This window comes from Neofelis nebulosa, chromosome 8 (assembly GCF_028018385.1).
Source record: "Neofelis nebulosa isolate mNeoNeb1 chromosome 8, mNeoNeb1.pri, whole genome shotgun sequence".
Classification (NCBI taxonomy): Eukaryota; Metazoa; Chordata; class Mammalia; order Carnivora; family Felidae; genus Neofelis; species Neofelis nebulosa.
The window spans coordinates 110930645-110954824 of NC_080789.1; the positions used below are offsets into that span (position 1 = coordinate 110930645).

Sequence of the window (24180 nt, forward strand, 5' to 3'; positions counted from 1 at the left end):
CGTTCATGCTCTGTCTCTCTCTGTCCCAAAAATAAATAAAAAACGTTGGAAAAAAAAAATTAAAAAAAAAAAATAATAAAGACTCTTGTGCTTCAAAAAAATTAAAAAATAAATTAAAACTCTTGTCCTTCAAAAGATACCATCAAGAAAATGAAAAGACAATTCACAAAATGGGAGGAAATTTGTAAAGTATATAAAGAACTCTTGTAACTCAGTAATAAAAAGACAACCTAGGTAAAGAAGGGCAAAAAATTGAATTTCTCCAAAGACGTACAAATGTACACCAGCTATTAGGGAAATGCAAAGCAAAACCACAATGAGATGCCACCTCATACCCAATAGGATAGCTATAACCCTAAAGATAATAACAAAGATGGTAAAAATGTGGAGAAATTGGAGCCCCCGTACACTACCACTAGGAATGTACAGTGGCACAGCCTGTAAGCAGTCTGGTAGTTCCTCCAAAGATCAAACATAGAGTTACCACATGGCCCAGCAATTTTACTCCTAATATATACCTAAGAGAAATGAAGACCTATGTTCGCTTGATAAGTTGTGCACAAATGCTATAGCAGCATTATTCATAAAAGGAAAAAAAAAGTGGCAACAACAGCAACAACTGATGAATGGTTAAGTAAAATGTGGTCTGGTTGTATAATGGAATATTACTTGGCAATACAAAGAAATGAAGTACTAATACATGCTATACCTTGGATAAATTTTAAAAACATTAGCCTAGGGGTACCTGGGTGATTCAGTCAATTAAGTGTCGGACTTTGTCTGAGGTCATGATCTCACAGTTCATGGGTTCAAGCCACACCATCAGTGCAGAGCCTGCTTGGGATTCTTTCTCTCCCTCCCTCTCTGCCCCTCCCCAACTTGCACTTTCTCTCTCTCAAAATAAATAAATAAACTTGAAAAAAAAATTTTAGTCTAAGTGAAAGAAGCCAGCTTCAAAAGACCACACATTACATGATTCCATTTATATGAAATGTTCAGAATTGTCAAATCTATACAGATAGAAAGAAGATTATTGTGTACCCAAGGCTGGAAGAGTTGGGGGTAAATGTGCAGTGACTGAAATGATCTAAAATTAATTATGGTGTTGATTGCACAACTCTGAGAAAATACTAAAAACCATTGAATCATTCACTTTAAATAGACAGATTAGGGGCACTTAGGTGGCTCAGTTGGTGAAGCATCTGACCTCAGCTTAGGTCTTGATCTCAGGGTCGTGAGTTCAAGCCCTGAAATGGAGGGTACTTAAAAAAAATGGATGAGTTATATGGTGTTGGAATTATATCTCAATAAAGATATATTCATTTCAATAAATGAAAAAGAAAAAAAACTATTTAAAAGTCATAGCAAAATAGAACACACTTTTAAGGTATAAATACCAACAAAGCCACTTTCTTAATCGAGGAGTAATTCAAAGTAATTCAAAGGCAAAGTAATTAAAAGGCAAAGACCTGATAAATGGCATGTACCAAAAAAACCCCAAAACCAACAACTAAAACTGAAAAAACCCTAAAATAAAACATACCTAATGGTGAAGCTACCAGATGCTTTCACGCTAAGACTGGCAATAAAGTGGGACATTTACTTTCACCACTTCTCCACTTTTCTGGAGGGCCTATCTTGTGCAATAAAGTCAGAAAAAGAAAGGCTCAAAAGTTGAAAAGAAAGAAGAAAAACTTTCTTCATTCACAGGGACATATTTGTGTCTGAAGGAAATCCTAAGAAGTGTACAAAAAGGCTTATAGGACTAATAAGTGATATAAATAAGGTCATATGATACAAGGTCAATATACAAAAACCTATTATATTTTTATATACCATCAACAAATAATTAGAAAATGAATATTAGCATCATTTATAATAATATGCAGAATGAAAGGATAAATTTAACAGTATATACAAGATACAATGAAAACTCAAACATTGCTCACCAAAATTTTTTTTTCTTTATGCATTCTTTTTTAATTTTATTTATTTATTTATTTATTTATTTATTTATTTATTATTTTAATATGAAATTTATTGTCAAATTTGTTTCCATGTGGCTGAACAAAAATGTAAAAGACCTAAGTAGTGAAGAGATATCTATGTTCATGCATTGGAAAACAGAACCTCAATCTATAGATTCAACGCAATCTCTATCACAGTTTCAGAAGGATTTTTGAAATTGAAAAGCTGATTCTAAATCCAAAAGACCTAAGATAGTCAAAATAGCTTAGAAGAAGGACAAAGTGGAGGTCTTCTTACACAGCCTGATTTTAAGACTTACTATAAAGCTATAATAATCAAGAAAGTGAGGAAGAATCCAGAAATATATTTATGCATTGGTGGATATTTGATCTGGTCAATTGACTTTCCCCAAAGTTTGCAAGGTGATTGAATGGGAAAAGAATACTCTTATCAACAAATGGTGCTGGCACAACTGGATATCCTTATGAAAGCAAAACAAAACCCTTGACCTTTTTCTCACTCCACACACAAAACTTAACTCAGAATGTCTTATATACCTAAATGTAAGAGCTAAAACTTCAAGGAGAAAACTTTGGAGAAAATCTTTGCAATCTTGGGATAAGCGAAGAATTCTTATGACACAAAAAGCACAAACCATAAAAAAAATTATAAATTGACTTCACCAAAATTTAAAACTTCTCCCCATTAAATTTTTTTAATGTTTATTTTTGAGAGAGACAGAGACAGAATGCGAGTGGCTTGGGGCAGAGAGAGAGGGAGGCACAGAATCCGAAGCAGGCTCCAGGCTCTGATCTGTCAGCACAGAGCACAACGTGGGGCTCAACTATTGAACTGTGAGATCATGACCTGAGCTGAAGCCAGACGCTCAACCGACTGAACCACCCAGGTGCTCCAAAACTTCTCCCCGTTGAAAGAAAGCATTAAAGAAATAAAAAGGCAAACCACAGACTACAGAAAATATTGAAAATACATATATCTGACAGGTGATTCATTACTAGAATATTACTAGAATAGAAAATAGAATAATGAAACTTCTGTAACTCAAGACAACCCAAATAAAAAAATGGGCAAAAGATTTGAAGAAGTATTTCTCAATAGAAGAGCTAGAAATGACTCATAAGCACATGAAAGGATGCTCAATGTCCAGTCATCAGGGAAATGGAAATCGAACCATAAGATTTACTACCCACATTTAAAAAGACTGCCTGCCAGTACTAACTATGAATAACTTATGTGCATCAAGTTCAATACTTGTATGTCGCTGGTGGCATGTAAGTGATAACATTTATTTTGGAAAACAGTTTGATATTCTCTTAGAAAGTTAAACATGTTTACCATATAGCCCAGCAATCCTACTTGTAGGCATTTACCTAAGAGAAGTGAAAACACATATCCACACAAAGACTTTCACAAGAATGTTCATATCAATTTTGTTAGCAATAGTTAACACCTGGAAACAAACCAAAAGTTCATTAAAAAGTGAAAAGTTAGAGGGGCGCCTGGGTGGCGCAGTCGGTTAAGCGTCCGACTTCAGCCAGGTCACGATCTCGCGGTCCGTGAGTTCGAGCCCCGCGTCAGGCTCTGGGCCGATGGCTCGGAGCCTGGAGCCTGTTTCCGATTCTGTGTCTCCCTCTCTCTCTGCCCCTCCCCCGTTCATGCTCTGTCTCTCTCTGTCCCAAAAATAAATAAAAAACGTTGGAAAAAAAAAAAGTGAAAAGTTAGGGATGCCCCGGTGACTCAGTTGGTTAAGTGTCCAATTTCCACTCAGGTCATGATCTTGAGGTTCATGGGTTTGGGCCCCGCTTTGGACTGTGTGCTGATAGCTCACAGCTGGAGCCTGCTTCAGGTTCTGTGTCTCCCTCTCTCTCTCTGCTTCTCCCCCTGCTTGTGCTCTGTCTCTATCTCTCAAAAATAAATATTTTTAAAAATTTTTAAATAAAAATCAACAAGAAAGTTTCACTTAGAACCACAAAGTCAGAACATGATATTAAGAGTAGCCTTTAGAGCTGATTAGAAACTCAAACTCACTTCAAACATAATGATATAGGTAAATTAAAAGTAAAAGAATAAAAAAAGATATACCACCCCGAAAAAGATACCCCTCAAACATTAATCAAAGGAAACCTGGAGCGGTTATATTAACATCAAAGTAGACTTTCTAACAAAAAAATTACCAGGGATAAAAAGGGACATTGCACGATAATAAAATGTTCAATTCTCCATCAACTGATGAATGGATAAAGAAATTGTGGTTTATATACACAATGGAATACTATGTGGCAATGAGAAAAAAATGAAATATGGCCTTTTGTAGCAACGTGGATGGAACTGGAGAGTGTGATGCTAAGTGAAATAAGCCATACAGAGAAAGACAGATACCATATGGTTTCACTCTTATGTGGATCCTGAGAAACGTAACAGAAACCCATGGGGGAGGGGAAGGAAAAAAAAAAAAAAAAGAGGTTAGAGTGGGAGAGAGCCAAAGCATAAGAGACTGTTAAAAACTGAGAACAAACTGAGGGTTGATGGGGGGTGGGAGGGAGGGCAGGGTGGGTGATGGGTATTGAGGAAGGCACCTTTTGGGATGAGCACTGGGTGTTGTATGGAAACCAATTTGACAGTAAATTTCATATATTAAAAAAATAAATAAATAAATAAATAAAATTAAATTAAATTAAATTAAAAAAAAAAAAGAATAAAATGTTCAATTCACCAAGCAGACATAACAATCTAAATGTGTGTACACATGACAACAGAACTGCAATACTGCATGAGGCAAGAGCTGACAGGACTGAAGGGAGACATAGACAAATCCACAGGTAAACACTCCTCTCCCTGTAATGGGACCAGTAGGTGGAAGATTAGCAAGGATCTAGAAGAACTGACAACACTATCAACAAACTGGATCTAACTGGTAGTTATAGGACATTCCAACAGTTAACAGCAGAACATACATTCTTTTCCAGTACATATATAATATTCACCAAGATAGAGCAGTTGAACCATAAAACAAACTTTAATAAATTTGAAAGAATTAAAATCATACAAGGTGTGTTCTCTGAACTTAATGAAATTAAGCTAGAACTCAGTAACAGAAAGATGAAAATCTCCAGATGCTTGGAAATTAACACACTTCTAAGTCACTCAAAGTCAGAGTGGAAGTCTCAAAGGAAATTAAAATTGAAACTAGAACATAGCAAAATTTGTGGGATGCACCTAAATCAGTGATTAGAGGGAAATTTATAGCATTCAATGCTTATATTGGAAAAGACAAAAGGTCTCAAACCATAGTCTAAATTTCCACTTCAAGAAACCAGAAAAAGAAGAGCAAAATAAACCTACCACCAGTAGAAAGAAGGAAACAAACATTGAAGAAGAAATCACCAAATTTGAAAATGGAAAAGTAGGGAAAATTAGTGCCATTCCTCTGAAAAGATCAATGAGACTGATAAACCTCTAGAAAGACTGGCAAGAGACAAGACACTAATTACCAATATCAGGAATGAAAGAGGAGATATCATTACAGATTCCACAGGCATTAAAAAGAGGAAGGGGCATGAGGAAACTTTGCAGATGATGGATATGTTTATTTTCATGATTATGGTGATGGTTTTACAGATGTATACATACATAAAACTTACCAAATTATATATTTTAAATACATAGTTTATTGTATGTAAAGCATACTTCAATAAAACTATTTTTAAAAACCCTTTATGGAACAGAACATTTTCCCTTGGAGATGGTTAGAGCCCTCACTACATCCATTACCTGCTGTCATAGCTGTCCGTACCCCTGCACATCATTCCTCCACCATTGACTTTCTCAAATCACAATAACCGGCCCTACCTAATACTTCTAGTGTGTACAATAAAATACTATATTTTCTACCCACTCCTATCTCATCCTCGATGCACTGAATTATAAAACTGAAAGAAATTAGTGTCTACTGTGGCTTGATTCACTTAAGTAGAGAATAGTTTCTATCATCTAGTATCATCAATTATAACAGACTGGAATTATTCACAAGTATGTTCACCAGAGAGTTCCTAAAGGAACATGAGTCAAAAGCCAGTTTGGGCTCCAGGGAGAATCCACTGACTTCAGTAAGGCTGTAGATTACAGAATTTTACCTAAATGATCCCAGTGGGGCAGTGAAACCCAGGTGAAGTTCATTCAGTGCACAGCACATCTTGACACTGAAAGAAGTACAACCTTGGAAACATAGCATGTAATTACAAGCTAGAACTCTCTCGGGCATACAATGCTTGAGCACCATAAGATTGATCTCTTTGCTTTCATTTTTTGTTAAGCAGCAATATACAATTTATGGATTCTAACATCACAGTAATAGCTTCTTCATTGAGAATTCACAACAACATATACTCACATTCCCGTTTTCAGTGTGCAGCAAACACTTGATTTCAGGAGGCTAAAAGACAGAAAGGGTGCACAGAGTGAGCCTCCTTTTGGTGGAAGCTTTAATTCACACATTTCTGTGTTGGTACAACCTACTTGGGAGCTTTCTCCTCCTACCCTACCCTCATCTAGCTTCCTCCATGACCTTCCTGTGTCCTGTCTCATCCTATCTATCACAGAGTAGTTTACAGCATGCTCTACCATATCTTTGTTCCTTTAAAAACGGAGATACAAACACCTATCCTGCAAGACTAATGTACAGATTTGAAACACAAAAACACACACAGAGCAAACACTAGCAGAGTGATCTGTATAATAGACACTCAAAACAGTGCAAATTCACTTTACTTTCACCTTCCTTTCTAATACCAAAGTAGCAGCAACCAGAGAAAAGAAGAAAATGTGCAGGCACAAGAATGGTGAAAAGCAGAAGAATCGTGCCAAATGCCTGTTTTCTCTTCTCAGAACACAAGTTTTGCTCAAAATGATCGCTCTTGAGCATATCCCTCTGTTCTATAGCAGTTCACCTGGCTCAGGTAGGAGGCTTAGGTGGCCCAACTACTAACACACTTCTATTCTTCCTTTGCTTCAAACCACCACTCAAAAATTGATCATTTATTTGGAATATTGTAGATATTTAGCCCACCCTTTTCCTGGCTATTATCTGTCATTATTTAAACACACTAAGACTCTAGTTAAAGAAGGAAAGAAAAAAAAAAAAAACTATCTCTAGCTTCTTCCCACTCCACCTATAAATGCCTGGTCTCTTGCCTCTTTTTCATAGCCAAACTCTATAAATGTTTTTCCACTCTCACCTCACATTTACTCCTCAATTTACCACAAACTGGTTGCTGCTAAAATCATCTAACCATTTATTCTACAACTACTTGAAGTGCCTCTACTCTCTGCTAGACATTTCTAGGTGCAAAGAAGCCAGTGTGATTGGATGGAAAGAAGCATGAGATGTAATAAGAAGGGTAATCAAAAGCCAGGTCATGGAGCACCATGTAAGCCATAATAAGAATTTGGATTTTTCTTTGAGTGAGATGAGAAGCCATTGGGAGATTTTGAAAAGAAAGATATGACAAGGTCAGGGGTGCCTGGGTGGCTTAGTCAGTTAAGCGTGCAACTCTTGATCTCAGCGCAGGTCTTGATCTCAGGGTTGTGAGTTCAGGCCCCACATTGGGCTCCACTCTGGGCATGAAGCCTACTTTAACAAAAGAAAAAGAAAAAGAAAAAAGAAACATATGACAGGGTCTAATTATATTTTAAAAGGATCACTGTAGCTGCTATAAGAATAGACAGAAGCAAGGGGTAGGGGGCAAGGGTCAAAACAGAGACAAGTAAAGTGATTACTGAAATAATCCAAGTGAGGGATGATGGTGTCTTGGACCAGACGAGTAGCATTGGAACTAGTAAGAATGATTCTGATTCTCATTGGTTTTGAAAATGAAGTTGATAGAATTGTTAGAAGGGGATGTGAGAGACAAAGGAAAGTCAAGAATGGCTCAAAGTCTTGCCCTAAACAACTGGAAAAATGAAGCTACCATTTACTGAGAAAGGAAGTCACAGGGAGGGTCTGATTTGGGCAGGTGATGGAAGTAGAAAATCAAAAGTTCAGTCTTGAGGTGCCTGGATAGCTCAGTCGGTTGAGCATTCAACTCTTGATTTTGGCTCAGGTCAAGGGACTGAGCCCCACATCAGGCTCTGAGCTGACAGTGCAGGGCCTACTTGGGATTCTCTCTCTCCCTCTGTCTCCACCTCTTCCCTGCGTGCAGGTGGTGCGCGCTCTCTCTCTCTCTCTCTCTCATTCTCTCTCTCTCTCAAAAATAAATAAATAAATAAATAAATAAATAAATAAATAAATAAATAAATAAATAATATTTTTTAAAAAGCTCAGTCTTATATATACTAAGTTTGAATTGCTTAGTACACAGCTAATTTGAGAATGGTTAATTTTGTGAGTCTGAAATTCAAAGGAGAGGTCTGGGCTAGAAATATAAATCCAGGAGCTATTAGCATATAAATGATATTTAAAACCACATGCCCCAAAAATGGATCCATAAATATAGAGAACAAACTGATGGTTGCCAGAGGGGAAGGAGATGGGGGATGGCCAAAGTGGGTGACAAGGAGTGGGAGATACAGGCTTCCAGTTACGGGATGAGTAAGTCATGAGGATAAAAGGTACAGCATGGGGAATAATAGTCAATGGTGTTATAATAGCCTTGTATGGTGACAGATGGTAGCTAAACTTGTGGTGAGCATAGCATAGCATATACAGTTGTCAGATCACTATGTTGTACACCTAAAACTAATGCAGTGTTGTGTGTCAACTATACTTCAATTTTAAAAAATTAAGGTAAAATAACCTAGACAATAAGTAGCAAGAAAAGTTTAAAGCCTGAGCCCTGGGGCGCTCCTTTATTTAAAGAAAAATGAGGAAGATCCAATGAAATAGAAGGAGCAGGCAATAAAATAAAGTAGTAGTAATGTCCCTGAAGCCAAGCAAAGATAGTATTTTATGAATGGGGAAGAACTCTGAATTGTTTTTGAGAAGTCCAGTAAGACGAGAACTAAAAATTAACTATTAAATTTAGAAACATTCATATCTCTTTTATTGTAACAGATTTATTGAGATATAATTCACATATCATACAAGTCACCCTTTTACAGTGTAGAATTTAATGGTTTTTAGTATATTCGAAGAGTATTGCTGCCATCATCACAATCAATTTTAGGACATTTTCATCACCTTACCCATGATCATCCATAGTTGTAAAATATATCAGTACTTCATTCCTTTTTAAGACTAAATACTATTCCATTGCATGGATATGCCAAATTTTGTTTACCCATTCATCAGTTGATGGACATTTGGGTTGTTTTAATCATTTGGCTATTATGAGTAATAATATGCTCCTCTGAGCATTTGTGTACAATTTGTGTAGACATATGCTTCCATTTCTATTGACTATATATTTCTGGGTCAAATGTTAACTTTTTGAGGAACTACCTAATTGCTTTCCACAGAGGACATACCATTTTACATTCCCACCAGAAGTCTATGAGGGGTTCTAATTTCTCCATATCCTCACTAACCATTCTTATCTGATGTTTTTATTTATAGCCATCTTAGTAGGTATAAAGTGGTATTTCATTGTGGTTTTGATTTGCATTTCTTTAATGACTAATGGTGTTCAGCATCTCCCCATGTGCTTATTGGCCATCTGTATATTGTCTTTGGAGAAATATCTATCCAAATCCTTGCTCATTTTGAAATTGGGTTGTCTTTTTATTATTGAGTTGTAAGGGTTATTTATATATTCCAGATACAAGTTCCTTATAAGATATGATTTGTAGAAATATACTCCCATTCCATGGGTTGTCTTTCTACTTTCTCATAGTGCCCTTTGAAACACAAAAGATTTTAATTTTCTTGCTGTCCAATTTTTTTCTTTTCTGGTTGCTTGTGCTTTTGGTGGATCCATTGCCAAATCCAGGGTCATGATTTTTATGTTTCTTCAGAGTTTTATAGTTTGGGCTCTTACATTTAGTTATTTGCTCCATTTTGAGTTAATTTTTATAAATGACGTGAGGTAGGGATCCAACTTCATGATTTTGCATGTAGCTTTTCAGTTGGCCCAGGGCCATTTGTTGAAAAGACTATTCTTCCCACACTGAATGGTCTTGGTATACCTGTTGAAAATCAATTGCCCATAGAAACACGAATGAAACATTGAGATTTGGGTATCTGCAAAAAACAGTTTTAATGAAATGATGGAGACAAAAGTCTAATGGAAATGAGTTCATGACACAATGAGGGGAAAGAAATTGGAAACAATGGATAGAAAAAGTTTTTTGCTAGTGGGAGGGGCAGAAAAATGGAGCCATAAGAAAAGAGTGAGGAGTCTAGCTCCAGGCTAAAAACTTATGTGTTGTCAAAAAGAAACCCACAGGCCCCAAATGGAGCCACTTATGTTAAAGGGCCCCATGCCACCAAATTAAAATTTAGGTAAATACCTAACCTAACTACATTTTCACCCCCTGCCCCAGTCAACCTGGAATTTCCTGGTCAACACTGGGAAATTTACTGATAGACTCCTGTTCCCTTTAGGAGGGTGACCTTGCCTAAAACAATGCATTCTTTGCTAATAATTTCATTTTTTCCATTCCCTCTTTGCCTTGCCTTTCCTGCCAAACCTTGCCTTTCCTGCAGCTCAACAGAGCTCCTCTCTCTCTACTTGTTAGATAGGATGCTGCCAAATTCATGAATTCATTAATAAAGCCAATTAGATCTTTAAAATTTACTTGGTGGCATTTTTGTTCTTTAACAGTGTAATCTTTCAAACTTGACCATAGGCAATTACAAAGACCTTCCCTGGCAGACCTTACAGGGGAAAGCTGTAAGGTGCACAGACTTGGTGCACAGCCAGTGTGCTGCAGCCTCTGAAGGGAGTTGCAGTTAAGGACTCAGATTCCTCTGGCTTAACCTTGCTCTTATGCACATTTGTAGTCTGATCCAGGCACCTCCAACAGAAGCCTCTTTTTGGGGGAACCTCTTGCACTGCTGGTGGGAATGCAAATTGGTGCAGTGACTCTGGAAAACAGTATGGAATTTCCTCAAAAAAATAAAAATAGAATTGCCCTATGACCCCGCAATAGCACTACTAGGAATTTATCCAGAGGATACAGGAGTGGTGGTTTGAAGGGGCACATTTACCCCAATGTTTATATCAGTGCTTTCGACAATAGCCAAATTATGGAAAGAGTCCAAATGTCCATCAACTGATAAATGGATAAAGACAATGTGGTTTAATATATACAATGGAGTACTATTTGGCCATGAAAAGGAATGAAATCTTGCCATTTGCAACAATGTGGATAGTACTGGAGGGTATTATGCTAAGCGAAATAAGTCAGAGAAAGACAGATATCATATGATTTCACTCATTTGTGGAATTTGAGAAAGTTAAAACCGTAGAAGGGCAGGAAAAATAAGATACAAACAGAGAGGGAGGCAAACCATAAGAGACTCTTAAATACAGAGAACAAACTGAGGGTTGATGAGGGTGGGGAGTTGAGGGTGGGGTTGGGAAGATGGGTGATGGGCTTTGAGGAGGGCACTTGTTGGGATGAGCACTGGGTGTTGTATGTTAAGTGATGAATCATGGGAATCTATTCCAGAAGCCAGGACTATACTGTATGTTAGCTAACTTGACAATAAATTTAAAAAAAAAAAAAAAAAAAGCCTCTTTCTCTGAGGTCTTCTGAAGCTTTCAGATGCCTCTTCTTTTGGAGAAAGGAAGGGAAACCTTGGAGACATCCTTTCCACCCTGACTCAGTGCTCAGTTCTTTTCCATTCCCAGCACTTCTCCTTTTCCTTCTCCCCAGCCCAAGGGTCCAGAAAACCCCAGGATCTTTCAGCAATGAGACACTGAGAAGGATTAGCCACCCCTAATCAACTGACCCTTGACTGACAGGCAGTTCTTTGAGGGAAACAAGAAGGCAGAGAGAGTCAGTGATTTCTCCAATTTAGCTTCTTGCTCTACACTATTGCTTTAAGCAGTTAAAGTCTTGACTCTCGCTTTCATTTTGGCTTGTTTTGATAATTATTGCAATACCTGGAGGCTCAGCTCCCTCAAGCTCCTCTGAGCCAAGCCAATAACAAAGGTTTATTTCTTTAATGGAAGGGATTACCAGCAGAATTGTACGCTGAGGAGGATGAGACAATAGAGAGAGAAGAAGGTAAAGTGAGAGAGAGATAGGATTGCTGGAGTGATCAGGCATAATAGATCTGCCTAGATCCTCTCTTTAGGGCAGACACACTCACCCACAACTGCTTGCAGCATAGGCTCAGAGCCATGTCCTTCACTGGGAAATGCCCTCAGCCACAGGGCACTGCCTTGCCCAAGGCTACTTCCCTTCCCAAGACTAGTTTACACAGGGACACAAAGGTATATGCTTCATCCCAGAGTACCCTGTAGGAGTGGCTTAGCTGCAACTGCATTATAGGTCAGCTTCTCTCTCTGCTCTATTGTGTCTACCTCACTTTCTTACACATGTCTCTCGAGCATTTCCCAACAAACCTTGAGCATGCAATGCTCTATCTCTCTGTTTCCAGGGAATAATCTAAAGATTGGAGAGCTCTAGGAAGTAGACTCTAAAATGGAACTTTTGAGCTGGATCGCTTGCTGGCAGGCTAGCAACAAGGACCCCATCACTAGTAGTAGTGCAGTGTGTATAGGTCTTGGAATGCCGTAGTTCTGTTGCTAAAACTTTTACCCACAGTGAACTAGGCTGGGATATGACGGGAATAGGATACAGTGGCTGGTATAATACCTCTGATCCTCAAGAGGTAAGAGGGAAATGATAACTATAAAGACTATGGAATTGGGTGGCAGTCGCTAAGCACATAGGTTCATTGAGAAGAAATAACAGGTGTTATTGACAGGTGTTCAGGAAAATTGATTCTTCACCAATTCAGGACAAAATATGAGAGCTAGCGGGTCTCTTGGCAATGTTTAAGGAAATCCTAATCTGTACCTGGAGAGCTGATAAAAAGGAGGATGGGGCTCAAGGCTTAATCTTAACAGTAGCAGAGCTCAGAGAAGGTTGACTTCTCAGCCCCTTCTCATCTCTGTACAGGGTCAGGGTCTAATAGCAAAGAAGTGGAACCCCTAAAACTTGGGATGAGATTATCTGTAAAGATGCAATTGAGAACCTTGAAGCCACTGGGCCTGCAGAAGTGGTCCATTTTCCCTTATTAAAAAATAGTACCCTCCCTTTGCTTAAAGATCTTGTAGAGGCCTCAAATGAGGCGAGTGCTTTGCAACACCATGCTATCAACCCTAAGGATTACTCCCATCTCCTCTCCTGGCAGCCAGACCATCACAGGGGTCAAGCCCCAGCATAGCCCATCTGAGGATGTCCTGAGCCTACCAATGGAAGAGAGGGACTACACACCAAAGGAGACACAGAATCCAACTAATATATTCCTGCAGGAGCTGGGAATATACATGGAATGGAATCCCCAAGGTGCTAGATAAAGAGCAACTGAACATCAGGTTGGGTAAGTAGGAGTTATCCACTCCGGTAATGCAGGATTTAACACACTGGCAGTGTTGAGACTGTGAGGATAGCTCTTGGAAGCTTGAAAAAAGTGCTGGGCCACAGGAAAGGAAGGCATGTCTCACAAAGCCATGTTCCAAATGAGGGCCCGGAAGATACTATTTAGCAGAGCGATGGGGACAGGACTGCTGGTGAGGGGTGAGAATTGTGAGGAGCTCAGTGGTGACTGTCCTCTGGAGGTTGTCACCAATGAAAGGAGATACCCTTCACAACTGGGCTCCTTCACATACAACAAGCACTGCAACTGTCCAAAAGGATAGAGGCAGGTGGCAGCATTTAACCATTAAAATCAAGGTGAGTGAGGACAAGTTGGAGTAGCAGCTAAGGGAGTCCCCATACAGGGAACCAGGAAGAGGGCTAATTAGAACACATTTTTTAAAAATGAAAGTCATTGATCCCTTGCCCACCTTCTGGACCTGAGCCTGTTCTTAGACCCAGAACTTACTGACTGAAGGAGAAACCAGTGTCTGCAAAAGCATGGCAGGTGTATTCAATAGTGACTCCTCAGTACTTCCACAGAGAACTATGGCTGCTTACACAGGTAACCATGCATTGGAGAAAGGAGAATGCTTAGATTATTTTGAGGATTATTGGACAGTCTGAATTGACATTGTTACCCGGGGATCCAAAGTACCACCATACCTTCCCTGCTATACTGGAAGTGGATGGGACCAGAGAGTCAGTGGGATCCCGGTCCAGGTTCAGCTCACAGACGTACACATTGGTCCCTTCAGCAGTCCCAAGTTAACAATAAAACTGGGCATACTTTTTAGTTGACAGAACCCTCACCCACGTAAGATAAGAGCTTTTGCGATGGAAAGGCCAAGTGGAAACTTCTACAACTCCTTCCTTCCTCAGTCAAGGTAGTAAATCAAAAACAATGCCTCAAAATCAATACCATCTTCAAAGCCTTAAAGAATGAAGGGCTAGTGGTCTCTTTCATATCCCCATTTAATTCACCAATCTGGCTCCTAAGAAAGCTGGATAGATAATGGCAGATAACAGGGGACTGTGGTAGCTGTAACCAAACAGTAGCCCCAACGGCAGTTGCTGTGCTAGATGGGGCATCTTTGCTACAGCACATTAAAGCAACCTCTGGTACACACATATGTGGCCACTGATCTGGCAAATGTATTCTTTTCCATCCTATCAGAAAGAAGGATTACAAGCAATGAACATTCACATGGGCAGGAAACAATATACATTTCACTCTTTCCCCAGTACTATGTTAGTTCCCTGTCTTCAGTCACATTCTAGCTGAAAAGGGACTTGGACATTCCACAGAGTAAGACATTGGTCCACTATATTGATAGAATGGTGCTAATCATACCAGAGGAAGAAGTGAAGACACCAGAAGTCTAGAGGATGGGAAGTAAGCCTGTCAAGGTTTAGGAGCCTGCTACATCACAGTGAGGTGTTCAGAGCTCCAGAGGACTGGGGCATGCTGATATCCCATCACTAAGAAAAAGGCACACTGCGTGATCAGCCTCTCAGGGTCTGGAGGTGGCATATTCTACACTTGGGAATACTACTCTATCCCGTTTGGCAGATGACATGGAAGGCTGCCAGAGGGGACCCAGAGCAAAAAAGGGACCTGCAGCAAGACCAGTCATGGTGTGAGCAGTCATGTTGCTAGGCCCTCTGAGGTACCTGTGCTAGGAAACAATGCTGTGGGAGTTTATGGCAAGCCAGGTAAGAGAAGCACAACATAGACCCCTCAGGTTCTGAAAAAAAGGCTGGCTACCACTTCAAATAAGGAAGCTCCTGTCAGGCAATTGGTCTTGTGAGAGTTGATATATCTAACCACAGAACATCAGGTAACCCTGAGCCAGAGCTGCTCATTGTAACTTGTGTTTGCCAAATGCACTGGGTCATATGGTTGGGGCAAGGGGTGGTCAACAGCAAGCCCTCATAAGAGGGCACGGGCACACCCATGTGGGATTGGACCCAGGCCAGGCCAGAGAGTGCCAGCAAGCTGCCTGACCTGTTGAGAATAAGAAGGCAGTGGCTTTGGAGACTTGACAGAGAATGAAGGCAAGATGCACATTTAGGGGAGTGCTGGACAGAATGGGATAGGGAAACATGGGCTTCTAGGCAACACAGTTTTAGTCCATGACACAGTTTTAAGTCAGCATGGGTTTGCGTTTTTCTCCATCCACATTCAGTTGCCTGGATGCAAGTTTGGGTATTATTATTACTATTTTTTTTTTTTACCAGGACTGGGATTGTTGCTTCTATAAATGCAACAGAGGAGAGAGGGGCATGTGAGGTGAGGGTGTAAGCCAGGGAGTAATTATAAGGATGGACTGGGGAACCCAGCAGGTACAGAAGGAAACAAGAGGCAGGCAGTGAGGTAAGTAGATTGGAAGTCCCCCTGGGGTTGAAGGGCCACTGGCATAAGGCTAAAAGAGTGAGCTGGAAAGATAGGTGGAGGTGACTGAGAGGAAAACTCAAACTCCTGAGCCTGTCAGAGGACAGGGATCTGACCAGAAGAGGCAGAACCTCTAAGGACAGGTCACATGGACAGAAAAGCACCTAGCAGGTCACCTGATAGGAATCTTACTCTTTCAAGGGACACAGAAGTTCTGACACTAACCTACAGTCACCATAGAGTCTGGGAAGCCTTGTGGCATTAAACCTTTAACCCATCCCTGGAACACTGCCTGTGGATTTCCTTGACACTGACTTGGAGACTTGGAGCAAGAATGATTTGTCTTCAACTTTCTACTGCATGACAGACCCACAGTTGCTAGACCCTGCAACTACCTTAAGGAATTTGAGAATTAAATGAGCTGATATGTATACAGTGCTCAAAATAATGACTGGCATATAACTAACTCTCAGTAGGTATTAACCGTCACTATCTAGAGAACAAATAAAATAGCAACAATACACACACACACACACACACACACACACACACACAGGGAGAGAGAGAGAGAGAGAGAGAGAGAGAGAGAGAGAGAGAGAGAGAGAGAGGATGAGAATAAGCAAATCTATAGAGGCAGAAAGTAGATAACAGTTGGGGATTGGAGAGAGCAATGAGGATTGAGTGATAATTGGTACAACATTTTTGTGTGTGTTGGGGGGTTGAGTATAAAAATTAAAGTAAAATTAGATTGTGGTGATGATTGCACAAATTACTTTAAAAACCCCATAGAATCGTACACTTTAAAAGGATGAATTTTATGGTATGTGAATTATATCTCAAGAACTGTTTTTCTAAAGAAGCAATAATGAAATAATAATGAAAGCTCTAAGATTGTTGCTATTGAGAATGATGCTTATCTTCATTACTCTTCAAGGGAATTTTTCTATATTAACTTTGTAATATCCTGTGGCTCATTTTTACCATGCCAGTGATAGTACCACACATATGAAAATCCCGAGAAATATGAAATCACAGTATAAATGATTGTACATGCCAGGTGGCTAGGAAGTGTTTATTTGAATGCATTTTAATTCGTGTAATTGCATTTCTTGGAGGGAGCATTTTCTTCAGTGTCTCATTCTGTGTTGGCTTTTTTACTAGCCTGTTATCTACTCACATAGAACAAGAAAACCATGCACTCCTAGGGGATAGGAATAATGCCAGTTTTATTCATTTGGCAATACTAGGGGAAAAGATAAACTGATACAGAAAAAAATAACTGATACTTTTCTTAGAAAAGATATTTTCATAGAAATATCTGCTTGTTTAATGCCTTTGTCCTGGTTTAGGCTTTAATGCTTGACTGAAGGTACCCTCAGGCACTCCTCATTCATTCATTCAACAACTATTTATTGAACTCCTTCTGTTTACAAGAAATAGAATACTGCTGTAATGTGAGTGGAGAATTATCTTATGAAAAAATAAATTTAATTTAACTTTTTATAGCTTCTACTTCAAAGCTTCCTAGTGTGTACATACACAATGGAGGAGGCCAAATCTAAACGTAATTCCAGAAGAAGCATAAGGGAATTGAGCAGGTGCCTGGTGGTGGTGGTGGCCATCATACAACTCACCCTTGCAGTGACCTCTCAGCAGCCCACCTAGGACTGGCCTTCTCCTTGTGGTTCTCAAACTCGCTGTACACGAGGACCGCCTGTAGGGCTTGGTTAAATACAGATTGCTGTCTTTTCCCTAGAATTTGATTCAAGAAATCTAGAATGGGGCCTAAAAATGTTCAATGTCTAACAAGTTTCCATGAGATGTTGACACCACTCTTAGAAACGCTCCCCTAGCCGGCACCATGAGACAGGAGACACCTTTAGGACCACTGTCTTTCTTCAGCTTCCTTCTTACTTTTTGGTATGTATGGGAACTTATTACTAAAAAGAGCCCCTACCTTGGACCAAACCCCGTATTCTGATAATTTCCTTTTTTTCCCCTCAATACACCCAACTTCTGGGTCCCTTCTATTCAAGGCCCTGCTTTTTGTAGGGAACAGCCAGCCAATCTAATAAAAGAATCAAAGGAATGCTTAGCTGTTGCCAAGGCATTCATGGGTGACCTTATGCTATAAAACTGCTTCCACTTGATATTCAGCTTGAATTTTCTCAGCCTTCCTTCAGGCCAAATCTGTTGTTCTATGTATGACAGCTTTGGCAGTAATGTCTACGCTAATACTCCATTTTAATAGTTTGTTATCAGTTAGAGAAGGCATAGCTTCATTAATAATTTGTTAAATTATTAAAACAAGAGAAATCTATCAGTCTCATATTCTCAGCATGGGAATCAGGCAGTATCTTTTAAATGTCTGGCACATAAATTCTCCTAAGATGCTTTAGGAACGGGCTCATAAGTAGGTCTTATAGCAGAAATCAGAGAGGATTTGAGCAACGCTTTAAAATTCTTTGTTGATACCCATGCAGGTGGCCTCTGACAAGTTGCTTGACTCCCCCTTAGGAACCAGAGGAGTGCCTTAAGCCAGAATCCATGCAGTAGAATGAAAGACAAATACTGGGAACCATAAGGCTAACCACCAAATCATGAGTAGAGACTGGATTTTATCTTACTTTACTTTATTTTAATGTTTATTTATTTTTGAGAGAAGGCATGAGCAGGGGAAGTGTAGAGAGACGGGGACAGAGGATCTGAAGTGGGCCATGTGTTGACAGCAGAGAGCCCAATGTGGGGTTTGAACTAATGAACCGTGAGATCATGACCTGAGCTGAAGTCAGCTGCTTAACTGACTGAGCCACCCAGGCACCCTGAGACTGGATTTTAGAAACAAAAGTTCTATGCTGTAATGGAAAGTAGGTTGGCAGGAGTTGTGAGAAACTAGGAACTGAGGAGCAATCTTCAAAACCAGTTCATGTTGCCTTCATGGCTTCACAGGGGCATAATTCTTGGGTAGGTTTCCTTAGCGTAAAGGTCTTTGTGGGATGGGCAGCTGTGAAGTCTGTATGTGTATGTGACTAAAGTTAATAAGTCATTGTATCTACAGAACCAAAATTAGACTTTTTAAAAGGAAGGGAAAAATTAATGTGAAAGAAGATTTAAATAATACTGTCAACTACTTTGACCAAACAGACATATACAGCACCATACACAACAACTACAAAGATATATATTCTTTTTAAGTAAAATGGAGAATTCATGAAATAGACACATAATGAGCCATAGATTAAGTCTTATTGTCTCAAAAAAGGGAAATATTATAGCATATATTCTATAACAACACAATTAAATTAGAATTCATTTAATTAAGATATGAAGAAAAGCCCCAACACACTTTAAATAACTTATGAACAAAAGAATAAATCACATGGAAGTTAGAAAATATTCCTAACTGAATTATAATGAAAATACAACATATTAAATTTTATGGGATGCAGCCAAAGCAGTACTTCCTTAGAGGGAAATCAATACTTTAAAATGCTAAAGTATTATGCAATAAGAAAAGAAAAAATATTGTTTAAATATCAATGACCTAAGGTTGCAACATAGAGGCTTCATACATAAAGAAGAACGAATTAAATCCAAGGTAAATAGAAGGAAGGAAATAAAAACCAGAAATCAATGAAATGGAAAACAAACAAATAGAGAAAATTAACAAAGCCAAAAGTTGATTCCTCAACAAATTCAAACAAGGTGATAAACCTCTAGTAAGACTGATCATGAAAAATACAGAAAAATGTAAATTCAACAATTCAGATGAAGTGGGCAAATTATTTGAAAAACACAATTTACCAAAAAGAAGATAACCTGAACAATTGTATATCTACTAAGTAAATTGAATTTGGTAATCAATAATTTTCTGACAAGGAAAACTCTAGGCCAACGGTCTTGGTGAATAGTTAAGGAAAAAATAACGTCATTGTACACAAACTCTGTCAGAATAGAGATAAGGCCAGGAAAACTTATAAGACAAGAAAAGAAAATTGTAGAACGTACACAGAGAGGCAATAATCCTTACCAATAATTAGCAGTTGAAGTGAAAATGGATAACATATCATGACTAAGTAGGGTTTATCCCAGGAATGCAAGATTGGCTTAATATTTGAAAAACAATGTAATTCTCCGTATTAACAGAATAAAGGAGAAAAACTATGATTGTCAATATACTCAAGCAATGCAAATCAAAATCCCAGTAGACTCTTTGTAGTAATTGAAATTTTTTTAATGTTTATTTATTTTTGAGAGAGAGAGAATTTGTGAGCAAATGAGGGGCAGAGAGATGGAGACACAGAATCCAAAGCAGGCTCCAGGCTCTGAGCTGTCAGCACAGAGTCCAATGCAGGGCTAGAACTCACAAACCGCTAGTTCATGACCTGAGTTGAAGTCAGACACTTAACCAACTGAGCCACCCAGGTGCCCCTGTAGTAACTGAAATTTAATGCTAAAATTTCTATGGAAAAGCAAGGGGCAGTTTTTATGGAACTACCCCATGACCCACGGGAAGTGAAATTATGTGTCCACACAATCTTGTGAGAGAATGTCATAATTGTTGGAGCACCTGGGTGGCTCAGTCAGTTAAGTGTCCAGCTCTTGATTTCAACTTAGGTCATGATCTCATGGTTCATGAGATTGAGCCCCAAGTTGGGCTGTGCGCTGACAGTATGGAGCCTGCTTGGTATTCCCTCTCTTTCTCTCTCTCTCTCTCTCTCTCTCTCTCTGCTCCTCCCCCATCATGCTCTCTGTGTCTCAAAATAAATAAATAAACTTTTTAAAAACTCTTAAAAAAAGAATGTTATAATTGCATCACATATAAAGCAGGAACTTGACACAACCCAAATTTCCATCAGAAGAAGTATGATGAATTGGGGCACCTGGGTGGCTCAGTTGGTTGAGTATCCGGCTCTTGGTTTCAGCTTGGGTCATGATCCCAGGGTTGTGAGATTGAGCCTTGCATTGGACTTCATGCTGGGCATGTATCTTGCTCAGGATTCTCTCTCTCTCTCTCTCTCTCTCTCCCTCTGCCCCTCTCCCCCACTCATGTTCTCTCTCTAAAATATAATATAATATAATATAATATAATATAATATAATATAATATAATACAATATAATATAATATAATAACAAAAGAAGTTTGAATAGACAAATTGTGATGTATTTATTTAATGCAATATTACTCAACAATAAAAAAAATGAACTACTGATACTTTCAAAACTATGGATGAATCTAAAAAATATATGTTAAGGGGCACCTGGGTGGTTCAGTCGGTTGAATGGCCGACTTCGGCTCAGGTCATGATCTCGCGGTCCCTGAGTTCGAGCCCTGCGTCGGGCTCTGTGCTGACAGCTCGGAGCCTGGAGCCTGTTTCAGATTCTGTGTCTCCCTCTCTCTGACCCTCCCCCATTCATGCTCTGTCTCTCTCTGTCTCAAAAATAAATAAATGTTAAAAAAAAATTTAAAAATAAAAAAAATAAAAAATATATGTTAAGTGAAAGAAGGCAGACATAAAAGAGTATATACTGTATGATTCCTTTCAAATGAACTCCAAGACTGAAGTAAACCAATATGTGGTGATAGAAATCAGAACAATAATTGCTTAAGGGAATGGGTACAGGAAACCTTTCTGGGGTGATGGAAATGTTCTAAATTATGATTTGGTGTAGTGATTACATGGGTATATACATTAATCAAAACAGATTTAATTATACACTTAAGATCTGTGCATTTAACAGTATATAATTTTTTAATTAATAAACTTTATTTTTAGAGAAATTTTGGTTTCACAGCAAAATTGAGTGACAAGTAGAGAGTTTCCAGATATTCTCTATCCCCATATACACACAGTCTCCCTCACATCAACATTCTGCAACACAGTGGTACATTTGTTACAATCAGCAAACCTACATTAACACATCATTACCCCAATCCATAGATTATATAAAGGTTCATTCTTAGTGGTCTACATTCCATGGTTTTTGTTTTTAATTTTTTTTAATGTTTATTTTTTGAGAGACGGAGACAGAGTGCGAGCAGGGGAGGGGAAAAGAGAGGAGGAGACACAATCTGAAACAGGCTCCAAGCTCTGAGCTGTCAGCACAGAGCCCGACTCAGGGCTGGAACTCACGAACTGCGAGATCATGACCTGAGCCGAAGTCGGACAAAGTCGGATGCTTAACCGACTGAGCCCCCAGGTGCCCCTACATTCTATGGGTTTTAACAAAAATATAATTACATGAGGGAGAGGGAGTTAAGATTAGTGGAGTAGTAGGGGAATCCTGGGCTTGTCTTGTCCCTTGAACACAGCTAGATTAACAGCAAATCATTCTGAACACCTAGGAAATCAATCTGAGGCTTAAGAGAACAAGTTGCACAATTACAGGGAGAGAAAATGTCTGGTATGAGATGCAGTGATGTGAACTGGGGGAGAGGAAAGCTATATTGCCACAGAGGGAACCCTTTGGTGGAGAGAGAAGAGAGAAGGGGAGAGCTGCATATTGGGTTTGCACAAGAAAAGCACTCCCCAAAGCAGGGAAGCTCAAATTCTGAGGTTTTAGAAGTCTGCACCATTGGCTGCAGTCAAGCCAGCTGGGCAGCAGTGCACCTGGGGAAGAGGGCAGAAGCCTGGGAGCAGACAGCGTGGTGTAATGATCTCCTGGGTCCCACTGGGAGAGAATGTTCCCCTTCCTAAAGCATATTTGGAAGAGGGGTATATTGCCTCTCCAAGAACAAAAGACCCTTGCCAGCACCATTGAGTGGCCGTTCATCAGCAAAGGACAGAAATACAGGCAGAGGGCATATAATCTGGTCTCTGCTTTTTGCTGTGCTTCACCATAAACTCCAAGCACCGGTGCAGCCATGCAACTGCTTTTCTGGGACAGAACAGCACAAGACACAGCACTATGAGGCTCTCCTCTGAAGGACAGGAGCAGGTCTGCATCGTACCAGGCCCTTCAAGGTTTGGAGTTTTGGATCTGGGCTGGGTGCCAGAGGTAAAACAAAGGAGAACTGTGACACCGGGTGTGTTGACAGCTTGGGCACAGACATGGTGAGGGCAGGGATCTGATGGAAGCTGGGACACAAGAGGGGAGATTGTTCCCTTGTCTGTGAGTGCTTCCTCAATAGTGGCAGGTGCAATCTTCCCTCTCTAGAGACTAGACAGCAGTGTAATGCCATCTTCCCCTGGCCTACCAGTATGGTTGGAGTTCAGTGAGCAACACAGCACCCCCAGTGGAGGCTGAAGCTGCTTACACCAAGCCCTGCCTCCCTGCACCCTGCGAATGCATCGTTACTAGGGCAGGTCTGACTGTGAGCCAGGACAGTGGGCCTCACCCCCAGAAGACCATCACAGGCCCCCACATTCACCAAGTCTATTAATCATAGAGTGCTCCAAATCATCAGCTTCAGTTCTGGTGGAAATAGGACCAGGCATTTATTTATTTATTTATTTATTTATTTATTTATTTCCCTTGGAATCAGGCTTATAGTTTTTTGTTTGCTTTTCTTTTCTTTTCTTTTTTTTTTTTTGAGATCAGGCTTCTTTTTGTCTTCCTTTTTCTTTGAAATCAGGGTAATGTTTTGTGTGGCTTTTTTTTTTAAGTTTATTTAATTTTGAGAGAGAAAGGCAGGCAGGGAAGAGGCAGAGAGAGAGGGAGAGAGGGAATCCTAAGCGGGCCCTGCACTATTAGCACAGAGCCCAATGTGGGGCTTGAACCCATAAACCTATGAGATCATGACCTGAACCAAAACCAAGAGTCAGATGCTTAACCGACTGAGCCACCCAAGCACCCTAGGCTTATAGTTTTTTATTTGTCTATTTGTTTTATTTTGTTTTGTTTTGTTTTGTTTTGTTTTTTATTCCTTTTCATCTTCTCTTTATATATTTATTTATTTTTGGATTGGCTTTTTAATTTTTTTTAATTAGGCTTATTTTAACAAGCAAATCAAAGCACACCTAGTTAAATGTCAAAACACTCCCCACTGTAAGCAAGGAGAAACTCTACAAAGGACTGACCTGGGGAAAAGAGCAGTCAGAAAAACAACAGCAAAGTATATACAGCATACACCAGAAACACTCCCTGAAGCACCGGGTCCTGGGATAGCGTATGACCCCCTTTTTATATAGCATTACTCTCAGGAGCAGGAAACATAACAAGCTTTCATAACACACAAAAGACAGAAATCAAGGCAAAATGAAAAGATGGAGGAATTCTCCCCAAAAGAAAGATCAAGAAGAAATCACAGCCAGGGATTTATTCAAAA

The 24180-nt window shown here is 39.5% G+C and overlaps 1 protein-coding gene across 5 annotated transcripts in view; it reads right to left on the reverse strand.

The window, feature by feature from the left end:
* The window catches only part of CCNY (cyclin Y), a 318450-nt gene that overhangs the window by 271370 nt on the left and 22900 nt on the right, over window positions 1-24180 (reverse strand). The gene's annotated exons all lie outside the window — the stretch shown is intronic.